At 46.3% G+C, this 13,315-nt stretch overlaps 1 protein-coding gene across 8 annotated transcripts in view; it reads left to right on the plus strand.

Annotated features, from left to right (window-relative positions):
• Window positions 1-13,315, plus strand: part of bcor (BCL6 corepressor) — a 98,197-nt gene that overhangs the window by 51,868 nt on the left and 33,014 nt on the right. For 2 of the 8 annotated variants that reach the window (XM_018091086.1, NM_001126679.1), the window contains 1 exon segment: window positions 9,189-9,476. The exons of 1 other annotated variant lie outside the window; for it this stretch is intronic. The gene's annotated coding sequence lies outside the window, so the exon portion shown is untranslated. 8 annotated transcript variants of the gene reach the window in all.

The raw sequence follows: 13,315 nt of genomic DNA on the forward strand, positions 1-13,315 counted from the left end.
TCTAAAAACAGTGCTTACACTTCTAAGACCTCATGCACATATGTTTTTCAAGCTAGTGCAGCTGGAGCAACTGCTTTCATGGAAAATTGGATGTGGAAGTACACCCTTTAGGCCTCATACACATCTGCTCTTTTGATACCAGTCAGGGGTATGTAACTTCTCAGATCCCAGTTGCATATACTAATGTTAAATATGGCACACTGGTATGCTGCAACAGAATGCATGCTACAGAATATTATCAGATGTTGTATCCGGTATCTGCATTCAAATTGCTTTCCACTAAAGCTGGCCATAGAAGGGCATATTCAAGCTGCCAATTTAGTCAGCTTTACAGCTGTTTTTAGCTTTATTGCACCAAAGTCAAATGACCATCATTCACAAAGCATGAGTGACCATACAATAGATGACTGCAAGGTAGCCAACAAAACATTCATAGCTATGTTCAAATACAACTGAACCACAGCTCAGGATGAATGAAACAACAATATTTAGCCACAGCTCGGTATGGCCACATAATGTAATACATAAATCTTCTGTTATGTGAGCCAGAGACCTTAAAGTTTACCCAGTGTTTGGACACTTATACATACCTATAACTTCAGGAAGCATGGTCACAGTTTACTGATCTATAGAAAGATCTGGGACATGTGATGTAAAGCTGGCCTTACAAGGCCCAGATTTGGTCTGGCATGTATAGCAAGTTGGGAAGGCTATTAAAACTGACCATATGATTATTGACATGAGTACAGTGGCCAGCCAATCCTGTCTGTTCAAAAATCGGCCAACTCTGAAGATTTTGTTTGCTGATGCATGAAGTTGTCCAGAGCTGGTACATTGGCAGAAGAGGAATTGGAGAGGAGCCCTACCTCCTATTCACTTTCTGCTGTGTTCTGATTGAATATGAAAAGAGCACCATCATCAGAACAATAGAAAGGTGTGCATACTCTGTGTTGCCCCTTATACTCTGTCTTATTAGCCCATTAACCAATCACTCAGAGGGTATGCCCAATCAGCTGCCTTTTGGCTAAAAAACCTCAAGGATTATCCATTGTAATTAAAAATATACATCAGCTGAAAGGAAGTGAAAAGAAGTTGCATCTCTGTGGCTCCTTTTCGCTTCCTGCTGTTTTGATGGTTTAGGCATTCCCCAGAACAAATGGAACAAAACAGTGGTATATATGGCTCCTTCTATGGTTCCCATCCATTCTTCAAGCTAATCGGCCCATGTATAGCTATAAGGCTAAATTAGCTTGTCCATATGCTAGCTCCGAAAATTAAATTTAAAGACTAAGAGGACTAAAAACTACTGCTTAACGGCAATTCTTCAAAGGGCATATTATTCATACTTATTCAAAACAATTGTGAGCGATTAAAACATAATATGCATGGAAAGACTGAGGGGCAGGACCTGGCCTCGCAGTTATCGGTGGTTGGTTTTCTACTAAGTTTAACTTTGCAGCTACCACATATTAGACTGTTAGCTCTTGTGGCCCGGGACCATTAAGTCCTTTAGACATCTTACATCCTGTGCGACAAAACCGTCTCCTACGCATTTCAGCAACAATAAAGCCAACGGTTCCTGTGACAGGCTGCGAGTGCTAACCTCGCTCAGGGAGATATTTCGCCGAGATTAGTTGGCCGCGTATGTAGATAGCAGCCTGTCTATTGCACCTGACACATCTCGGGCAGCGCATCTTCCCCTTTGCTGTGTGTGCAGTTCGTGCACGTCTCGGCTCCGTGCCCCCGCTACAGGCTCGGCGCTGCTGGCTCCCACGATTGATTGACCTGATAAGGGCTGCGGGGCGTGTCTGGGCTGCAGCTGCTCCGGGTGGGGACTTGGCTTGTTTAACCCCCGCGCTGCTGCTTCGTGTCTATCATTCTGCCCATAAGCGGAACTCTTTAGCCAAGCGCATGTAACAGGCACAATACTAGGAAGGATTGGTTCCGGGTGATTGTATTGTACATCACATTTGACTCTAATGGAGAGGCCGCCCGTGAGCTTTATGCAATGTGGATTACAGCGCAGTTAGCGAGATGGGCCCCTATTAATAACACGCCGTACGTTGGTCTGAAGCGGAGTCTTATTGTCCCCTTCCTATTGCAGAGCGTGTGCACACATTGTTTGTACGATCAGCTATTTCACAATCGCGACAAGCGCATTTTTTCCTATTTGTATTCTGACTCCACGAAGGGCTGTGTGTTTAGGCACTCTACAAACAATGACACACACGCACAACTCGGCTGCCTGCAGTCGCGCCTTCTCACAGGCTAAGCATCATAATGAGCCTACCATGGCTGACAGTTTTGTCTCACAAGATGTTCTGCATCAGCGGTGATGCTTAATGCTGTGAGCTTAGGTTGCCATGGCTATCTATCTATCCTATCATCTATCTATCTATCGTGTGTGTGTATATATATGTGTGTGTATATATATATATATATATATATATATCTCTCTCTCTCATTTGTGTACTTCCACAGGCAGCGGAAATAAAAACGTTGTTCTGGGCCAGGCAGGAAGGCTTCCATACAATTCATGGTCCCTGGTCACCATAATCCTGACTGGGAGACATAAGAAATAGGTCATTTTGGGAACTTTATTAGGTGACCAGCGGCTGAAAGTGTCACTTTAGGGAGAAAGGTTAGCAAGCACTTTGTATCCACAGATGTTGTGGATTACAACTCCCAACACTCTTCAATACAAAATCCCAGTAAAGGCACACTGTATAGTTCTGCAACATCTGAGAAATAGTATTGGCAGTTCCAGATAGTGTCGGATAAGGGTGCTTTGGGTCCACAAGAAAACTTCACAGAGCAAGCCAGGTCCAAATTATTTTTCTGTCTTCACTCACCTTTGTTCTCTTACTTGATTTTCATTACATACTAACATCTTTTATTCCCACCATTCCCTTCTCTGGACTTATATAGGAACGGGAGGAGGCCATGGTATAAACATACAAGGCCAAATGGTTGGGTGAGCATGAGGGCATACTAATATATGGGGCCACTGGGAGTTGTCCTACACTTATTTAGGGCAGAATTGTTTTTGCTAGGGTGCCAGGATGCAATTGTTCTAACTGTTGTTGAATAGGGTTACTGCCAGTGCTGGGAGTCGCAGCTCACCAACAGCTGGGGGCTTTTATAGCCTTTTCCACCTTCTACCAGAAGAAAGGGATTCTGTATTTCTTGTTAATATATCTATAAAGGAGAAGCAAAACCTCTGCTTGGAATGACTTCTGGTTAAATAAAATGTCACGTCTATGGTGGATAAAGGTCGTGCCTCATATTCCCTTGTCTATTCGCATAGTCTGTGGGGAGGAAGATAAAAAGAAAAGTGCGGTATATCTTCTGGTTATACGATCGCGGATGTTTACAAGAAATTAATGTCACTAAAAGGATCTGAAATGTGCACTTCAGCGAGACTTTAATTTCCAGGCTTCCTGTAAAAGCCGATTCGTTTTTTTTCAGAAAGAGAAGTGAGTCACAGCAGAAGGCTGACTCGGGCCTAGAGCGACATTACCACGGCTGCTGACATCTCTCTCTCCATTCTTTTCCAATAAATAACGGCTAGTTTTACAGATTTCTTCTCTCTGGTAACCACACTTTAAAGTGCGTTGAACCTAAAACGTGGGGGGATGGGGTCAAAATCATTTTAGAGCTAATTTGGATAATCAAAATTAAAACATAGGGCTTTATTAAGTTTATACTGTCGCCCCATTATAAGTGTCACCCTGTGGGCCAAACGTTGAATAACGCCATAATAATAATGATGATAATACCGACAGGCACCAATCCGGTGCGAGTGTTTGATCAGCGTGCGTCTGCCTTCCCTGTAATAACACGACTGGCGCTGTTTGAGGGTGCATAATTGGATTTTCTACACTTCCCTCTTTCACTTCCCTCTGTTTTGTGTGGATTTTTACTTTATATGTTAAAAACGGTCACAATAGCTAGAAACAGCGGAGACAGAAACAGTTAATCTCTTTACAGCTCCTGCTATTGTTTCCAAGTGCGAATGTTGCCTGAAATTTCCCCACGTTGATGTATCAGTAAAACCATTTATTTTCCAATTTCAGGCTGTACATGACCAGTAGGGTTCCCCTTGTTAGACCAAAAACGATGTGTCCACAAACGCAAGCATACGTAGGCCGTGATTGCCAATTCCAGAAATTATTATATTTTAATACCAAGGATGTGGAAGTGCCATTTAGTTGCTACGGTCTGCTTATTCCCAGTCGGTAAGATGTTGCTGACTGTCGAAAAGTGAAATTCTCTTCGCGTTCCATGGCTCTTCTCCTGGGTGCTAATAGGTTAACAAGAAGGCTTTGTTGGAAAAAGCAGGCTGGCCGCAATAATCATTTTCGGGATTTTGGGAGAGACGCTGCGAGCTGCTTTTCTGCATGAATTTTGCAGCTGGCAGAGTCAGATAAATGGCTCTTTATGAAGAGGACATTGGCTTTCCTATGAGTCAGCCCACTCATAAATCGTGACCCCCAAGGGCTGCCTGGCTAGTGCCAAGCTCAGCGCCAACTGGGATCAGTCCTTTTTGGCACAGCAGGGCGATCAGGCTCGAGGGAACCTTGAAACCTCCTCTCCAAACAGGCAGCGAATAAAGCAGGTCAACAGCCGCCTGAACAGACGTTTCTAAAAACAGCCCCACCCCTCTCTCCCCCCTCCAACAAGTGCTGCTCTACATGTCAATATCCAGGCGAGCACTGCGAGGTCATTCACGGAACAAATCCGCCACAAGTCACTCAAATTACTTTCCACTTTATCCCTAAACCACCGGTCCGACACCCAGTAAAAATGTCTCTTTTTTTTATGCACACACTCACCCTTCCATATTTACCTATATATTACCCATCCATATTTACCTATATATTTACACACATATTTTGGGCTAGCGCGTAAGGTCTTTACTTACACCTTATTATATATGTGTAACGCAATCAGAGCGCACAATACTAAACAAGGGAGACAGGGAAAACATCTTTTTTACACTGACTGAAAGAGACTATTTCGTATTGAAATCATATATCTATTTCTGACTGCCCCCCCAGAGCCCACTTTCACAATATGGGTTATATCGGCATGTGGTGGGGATAAGGATAGGCTAATGTGAATTTGTTTATGGCTGGATGCACCGGGAGATAATCTGGCTATATATATATATACTACTACTACTGATGGGGGTTTATTTAGACAGTTTGGCTTAGTATTACAACTAAAGTAGCCCCCCTCCCCTCTCCAGTGCTATTGCTAAGGTAATACCATTGTACTGGGGAAGGGACCAGGACACTCGCGGCCTATAGGACCCTTTTGTTTTAATAGGGACCTAATATATGCGCCACATGACCAAACTTGAACCGGGGGACTTTAGAGACACAAGAAATAACATAACTATAGTAATTAGCAAGATATGTAATAAAGGGTGGGGGGTTACCTTAAATGGTACATTTGATCGGGAAATGTAAATGATAAATAAGCCCCTGCAGTATCTGCTATACTGAATATGTATAACCCTGATGTGAGTTGGTTTGTATGGGGATGAACCTTTATGGCTTTGTCACTGAAATTCCCGGGCAGAGTTGCACAGCTCAGTGCTCTTATTATTTCTTCTATACGAGGAACTGAGCCTTCACAGGCCTAGGAATTCATCAGCGGCGGGGGGGAGGAATCTCCCTTCCAAACAGGAAAATGAATTGACTGTGCGCTTGGCACGTTTCTTACGCCTAATTTCTCAGCTGTGCCCCCTCTGTGCCCTGTCAGTCTGACGAGAGAATGGGGCTTGTCTTTTTACAAACCAGATATGGCAATGGCTTGTCCCCTTCTCGTATTAGTTACTGGCATCGCGTTCTTCTGTCGGGGAAGCGTGTAAACAAAAGAATATTCCCCCGATCTTCTGGGTAAGAGAAGCAGGATTGTCCCACGCAGCTCACAATCAAGCTATTGTGATTGGTGAAGTCATTAAGGAACTGGTTTGGGGACTCGCTCCAGTCTTCCCACATGAAAGCATCGGGCTTTAACTACTTAGTCATTCTGCTGGTATATATAATTAGACACGCATTTCCCATTTGCTCCTGGCATATTATAAAGGCTCTGGGATGCTTTCAGTGCGCGCTGTTCGCTCTGGGGTGTGCACTCTTTGCAGAACGAATACTCACTGGGGGCGGACTGCGTGAGGCACGCCGGGCTGTGCGGGAAAGGGTTAATGTGAGCGGAGCGCACTTGTGCAGCGCAGGGTGAGGTGTTCGAAGCTTAGCCGCCTGCAGCCCTTGTGAGGACTCAGAGGCCACAGACTGTGGAAACTGGCAAGGTGCCAGCAAGAGCGGGAGGAGGGGAGTAAGGAGCGGAAAGGCGCCGAAAGGAAAGCGAGAAAGAGAAGGGCAGGGCGCAAAGCGTCACAGAGAGAGAGAGAGATGGCTGTTAAGCCATCCGCTGGGATATCTGGCGAGAAACACCCACGTAGGCTGACACCTTAGGGACTCTAGTTAGGAGAAATAGCCAGATACGTGCAAAGTACAAAGTCACATAGGGTACGCATTAGAGGAAACGGGGTCTTACGTTATATAGCGCTAATCGCAAATGAAATGCGTGTGTGACTACACTGTATATACCCGTCTATCGTGGGTTCCTACATCCGTAACTATATTACAGTCAGTTCGTTATGCGGGCGACTGGAAGGGCTGCAGAGCGATAGTAAGATTCTGCTTGTTCCGATCGCAGAGAAAGGGGACAGGGAGACTGACAAAGCGCTGTGTGCGCACGGGAAGCGAGTGATTGGCAGCTTGATAGGAAGACAAAGAGAGGTTTATAGAGGAAAGTGAAGGGACAACACGTCCCAGCAGATGCGGCAGCAGGGAACAGACAGATATCTATAGGAACTACAGAGTTGGGGAGGCGGCTTCATCATAACAATTATACGACTGATGACGCTTCCAGGGCATTACTTGCATTTTTCCATTTTTTTTTTGTTGTTTCTGAAGTGTGAATGGTACGTGCAACTGGAAGCCATTAGCAGCCATTGCCACAGGCACGCTTGGTTTTCAGTCGCGTTTCCTTTAAGGGACTACCTTTGCTTCTGCCTGCCAATGTGTCATAAACCACAGCTTTCTTACTTTTCGGCGCAGTCATTAATACCCAGTTAATGGTCACATAACCATCGACAGTTGGGTTGTAGGTAAAGACACATACACTCTCTTGGGGACGTGGGGGGGGGCAGGTTGCCAGAATTAAATCTGATACGCAGACCTCGATACAATTATGCATCACTCGACACTGCAGAGTGACGTCACTAATATAATTTGTTGGGATTTGACGTCACACATGGTGGTGTTTAGATTTGCCTGCTATTCTCAGGTGCGGGCCTGTAGGCACTTATATCTCTCTGGATCTTTCGAGTGCATGTACGTCTCTATATTCTATGCTCAATCTATGTGCCACTTGGAGCAGAATGACCAGTGTGCTTTAATACCGTCTCTTTGCGTAGCGGTCGGATGCACCTTGACCTATAAAAGCCTGCGGATACCAGACCATATGCTTCTGGACGGTTTCTATCACTAGCGCTAGGACAGGTCTGGCAGCTCAGCGCTTCTGTTCCGCTACTAGGTGAAAACTGATCTGGAAATAAAAGGTGATTTATAAGTTATGTAAATGCCCTGCTTCTGAAACACACTGACTGGGAACAGCTTCGGCTTCCCAGCACATACACCCAGGGGAGCGGAGACGCAGAATCTGCTATGTATTCGAAACATAGCTTTATACAGGGCTTGGTCCGCCGACAAAAAGGTTTCTTTGGAACCCTTGACCAAGTGACTCAGCTGATATACAAAGATACTGTAGTGCACAAACACAAGGTAAACCAAGCCAATGTGCCAGCTGTCCCCGCACCTTTTTTTTAGGTGTCTCAGTAAAGTCCGTCCTAGCGAAGCCTCCTGAAGAATGTAGGTAACTTATTAGCTCGGGATCCGAAGGTTGGACTTCCCTAGGTAGAGTTTCATAAGGCACTATAACATTTCCTTTAAGATGTTTATGACTTTCAGCCGCTGCAGAATCTTTTTGTAGCCGATCCTACTGACAGTGCCAGACTAATGGCTAAGAAGGGACATTTCAAGGAGGTTCTATAGTAGCTTTTTGTAATTACTCGGGCTGGGGGCTTGTATTTGCGCGACTTCCAACAGTTTATTTATCCCTCAGAGAGAATGGTTCCAAGCAGAGAGGAAGAGTAGGAAAAAGCGCCTTGAGCGCAGGCACATAAGCACAGATAAGAGAGGGGCGTGGAGAGCAGTACGAGACGGAATGGGCAATAAATTGGGGCAGACGCGAAGCCAGGAAAGTCAGGCACAAAACCATCCCAGAAGGAAGCGCTGTCGGCTCTACAGGCAAAATCGGGGAGCGGGGGGATTCAATACGCGATATAGAGGCTGTTATGATCGCAAACTTGCTAACGCGCTATAAAGAGATTAATAAACAGAACACAGATACGGGCCAACATTCATATAGTAGGACTGATAAAGTAGCGTAATTGTATATAACCTAAATATAACCTCCAAGTGCTTTACCCCTGGGATTATTTCACTTCGGTTTTGCGCCAGTTACTGGCATCCAATATAGTGCGTTCTGTGGCGGTTTTAGTATAGGGATAGAGGGTCTATATTAAATAAGGACACCAATGGAAACTCTAGTAATCACCGCCATGAGAAACAGTTTAATCACAATAAAAGAGTTGTCTGCGCCGAAAAGGCAACACAACTGGATTATGATTGTGTGGGCGCAGTCCGCGCACTAGGTGAACGGGCCGGTGGCAACGTGACTCCGGGGTTACATGAATGCTAATGAACCGACACCAATAGGTGAAGCAACGGCTGCACTGTATCCACATATCCCCCTAAGTCGCTGTTGCCGGGTTTCCCCTCTTCGATCCCACTTTCCATTTCTTCAGCACAGCAGCCGCCGCCATCCCCAGCTAACACCGGGGGAGGAGGAGGTGGAGGAAGGAAGAAGAGGAGGAGGGGGCTGGCTCGGATCCTGCTGCCACCTCCCACCGTTCCTCTTTCTTCTTTCCTGGGGGCTTCGGAGATTGACCTCGCTAACCCACCCCCTCCTCCTCCCAGCACCTCCTCCTTCTCCCAATAGGGGAGGGGAGGACCCTATCACGCTCAGCAGCTACTCTGCGTGCAGACCATCCTGCAAATAACAATAATAAACTTTGCTCCGATCGCCGCTTGTCAGACGGGAACAAAAACGCTTCGTTCGCCCAGGATTTCTGTGGATTTATCTCATTTTAGTAACAGGAGGACTCATTGGGAGTGCCATTAACTCTGTAAATGCAACGATGCTGAGATCGTGTGTTCGGTTTCCTGTGGGGATGTGCGAGGAGGATCGTTGCACTAGAGATTTCCCCGCTGTGTAATGCCTGGCTGAGCCCGAGCGGAGGAGCGATCTTTACTTGGGAAGCGCGTACCCGGGCACAGCAGGTGAGACCGCGGGATCGTGGTGTTCTTTTCTGAGCCCGGTAGGGTCACGGCTCCGGCTGCTCGTTTTCTATCATTCCGGATCCCAATGAACGTACGTGCTCTCTGAGACTCTGATATCGGCAACGGGTGTAGTGAGTATTTCTGCTAACCGTACTGTATGTATTTTGTATTTGTCTTTATGTGTATGGATGTGTTGGCTCCGTACGGTCCGGAGCTTTGGCTTGATATATAAATAGCGCTTTTCAACGCGCAGGCTGTCCCTAGCAAATTACTTTTTGATCTGAGCCGGCTCTAATTAAATGGCTAATTGCTTTAGCTGTGCAGTTGTGCGTTGCTGTTTTTATCGCATGAATAGGAAACTGATTTAGGCTAGGCGATATTTAGCTATACTTTATTCATTTCGTGTTGGAAGGTTGGCATTTAAGAAATCCTGGCTCCCCCGATACGCCCCAGATACCCCGTGCGATATCCCATCCCCCCTCCTTTTTGAAATGAAATGAGGCATCCACTGCGCAGAGATTCCCGGCTAATCCCAACATCGAGCTGGCGATCTCCCAAAAGGGACGGTTAACCCTTCCCTAGCCCGAGCGCAGCACATCGTAGCGCATAGCAACCCAATTAGCCCTGCCGGGCGTCGCGTCTTTGCTGAACACATTCAATTACCTCCTGACTAGTCTTATCTCGATTTTCTAATTCGGGAGCCATTTGCCACATCGCTTTATCTGTGCATTCTAAGCGCTGGAATAAAGCTTTGCCTACATTTCTGCCACATAGAACTTTTTAACACATTGCATAATCTTTTTATGAGGACTTTAATACCCCAGACATTTAAACCCTATTTTAGCTAGTCCCCCGCCCCCAATCTCCCTGTACGCAGGGCTTGTTCCGCATGGAAACCGATCATCCTGCGTGTAACCAGATCTCCCGATCTATATATTCCGCTCTGTGCAGCTCGGGACTAAAGGCGATACCTCTGTCTGCCCCCGAATCCATAAGTTACCGGTATGTCATCGCCACCTTGGGGGTGGATTTAATGCGAAGCTCTGTGGATCACGGAGGACCTTGTTGCCCTGTTTGTAGGGTTTCCAACCCGAATCCCTGTTACTGTTGTGTAACTCAAACAGAGCACTTGCCCCTGGCAGGGTTTATTTTATATACTGTCCCATTGCCCTCACAAAGGTGCCCATTGAAAGTACAGTTTGAATCACCATTTTCTGATCTATATACCAGTGTTGGCAGACTTCGGCCGACGTGCTGCTTTTCATTTTAATGACAATGTTTCCGTTTCCAATCATTTGAATATCCTTCAATTCAATTTAGCCTCGCCCGCCGCCCTTGTCTGTATCAGCCCTGTCTGTACTGAGGCAGTGCATTCAATGGAAGAATTTAAGGGCACGGCGCGTATTTAGATCGGAAAGAAGGAGCGGAATGTAAACTAAGGTCACGCTTATGGGTTTGGGAGGATTTACCAATATAGGATCGTCTGTTATCAGCGCGCTGCGATTCGCACTAGAACGGTCAGGTTTTAGCGCACGGAATGAATAGATCGCTGGCAAATGCTGACTGACAGTATCGATCTCCATGAGAGTTGCACGTCAAGGTGAGCTCTAAAGGACACTGGCTGCCATTCATTTTCCGGAGAATCGGAACGTGTAACATGGTTTTAAGTGCCTTTGTCCCCGCCAGAGATACGAGTAACCCTAATTTTTCTATACGCTGAACCATTTTTTTTAGCCGTTGGTGTTTTAAATTGAATGTACCGCCACCCTTCATCTATTCCGAAATGTGCTGAATGTGCCATTGAGTGAGTTAATGAAACCGAGCACATCGTGCCACCCCGAGCAAATGAGGGGCCCCTGGGTAACAGCAGAAGGGACACAGTGGCGGCTGTACCTTGGAATAAGGCGTGACATGGCTTTCCCAGGAATCTAGTTCTGCTGTGCATTTTAATGGAGCGATTCCTTGTGTTCCGTGTGTGCGCAACCAGTTTATTGCCTGGGGTGCCGGCAGCGAGTATTTGTTGGCGCTGAAGGCAAGACGATGGGGTTAATAAAAGCTATTGTGGCGCCTAAATGGGCTGGTTTTTATCTCCCTGGGAGTTATTGTGCTTGGTAAGGACTATTAAAGAGGTCAGAGAGTGCAAAGTCCTCCCTTTTTGGCTTGCAAAGTGGTGCTGGTGTTTGACTGGAAGGCATTGGTTAATAGCGAAAGCATATTTACTTTGCACTGGGCAATTATTCCCCTCCTCCCGAGCTATGGTGCCCGTGGGATTAGAAAGAGTTAAGTCTCGCTCTCTTGCGATCAAATAAGGACTCCTGGCAGCCGCCTGTTTGTTCAGCCGCCCTCTGGCTGCCGCTGCTGCTGCTTTCTCTCTCTCGGCGAGCCGGGAAGGGTTTCCGGGGAACGGACTCTTGTGCTTATTCACCCCCAGTATATACATACGGGGTCCCCGGATTGTACTTTACCCCACCAGGCTGGTTACAGGGTAAGATCCAGCCTTTGGCTAGAGTTAATGCACTTTAGCGTCTTGGCCCCTTCACCTCATCACTAGCTGCTGTTGAACTGTGAGTTTTCCCAACACCATAGTCTTCTTAAAGGGCACCAAGATGTGTGCCCGATTTTCGTCATTGTGGTTAGGCAAACCGCGGCCCCCCTGATTTCGTTAAATTATAACTCTCGGCATGCCATCAAAAATCCTTCCTCACAATCGGTACGGAACGTATTGACTCGCCACTTTTCAGATGGGATCGCATTCTCTCCTTACGGAAACTGCGCTGTAGTGAGAATTGCCTCTGGTTTGCGTACTTTCGGACACCTCCCTGCCCGTCCCATAACCCTGCGGTGCCAGAGGTATTTGTTGCCTGCCAGACATTTCCCGCCACTTGCGCAATGCTCTAAGCCCGGAGCGGGCCCCATGCCCAGCAGTAGCGCACTCCGCCCGAGCTTGCCGTGCGGGCCTAGGGCAAGGGTGCACCATGGGGGAGAGCCGCCTGGGTAACTACAGCAATGTGTCACAATGAGCAGAAGCCTAGCAAAGCCAGAAAGCAGGCTGGGGAATGACGAGCTCCAGGCACTGCTAGAAACGCCTAATTTTTATGCCCCGGTAGGTGGTTAAATAGGATCATCTTCACTGTCCAACCTCTTCTTTTATGATGGGTCATTAGTATCCCTGGCGGGCCATTCCTGGTCACCTGTAATGCAGGTTTCATGGATGTTGTGCAGCGTTCCCATCTGGCACCTCATCTCAGTGCCAATTTTTGTGTTCCAGTTAGCTTTTATATGTTGTACATTTACAAATTGCCATGGCTTAGATATCTCTACTCTGAGGCTAGTATGCACAACAGTGTATCTGTTACTTGTCCTTTTAATTCCTGTGACTGCAAAGACTGGAGACAGACACTGAGAGCAGAAAAGTTGGTTTGACCCACTCTTTTGCTTCATCATCCTGGTCTCTTGTTTGGCACAGAGCACTGGCACAAATCAGACACACACTTCAGTTAATTGACTAGATTGAATTGTAAATATTGGTGTTTCATGTATGATCACTAATAGCATGCAACCCAGGTGCATATCATGCAAAATAAACGTAATTATTGTATACAATTGCAGTTGCACTAAACGTTCGTTTATAGTGCTATGATGTCCCTGTGTAAAATCTAACTTAAAAGCTTGAAATAGTTACTTATTTACTTGAAAGATCATGTCTTGCTGATGAGTTATTACCTTCCAGACATATGCTATTTAATTTCTCCTCTCCCAAGAAGGCTTTCTTAACTAACTTAGTCAAGAAATAAAAAGTAGAATGAAGGATTTGCTCATGGGGGAACTTAGTGCACTCC

This window comes from Xenopus tropicalis, chromosome 2 (assembly GCF_000004195.4).
Source record: "Xenopus tropicalis strain Nigerian chromosome 2, UCB_Xtro_10.0, whole genome shotgun sequence".
NCBI classification, from domain to species: Eukaryota; Metazoa; Chordata; class Amphibia; order Anura; family Pipidae; genus Xenopus; species Xenopus tropicalis.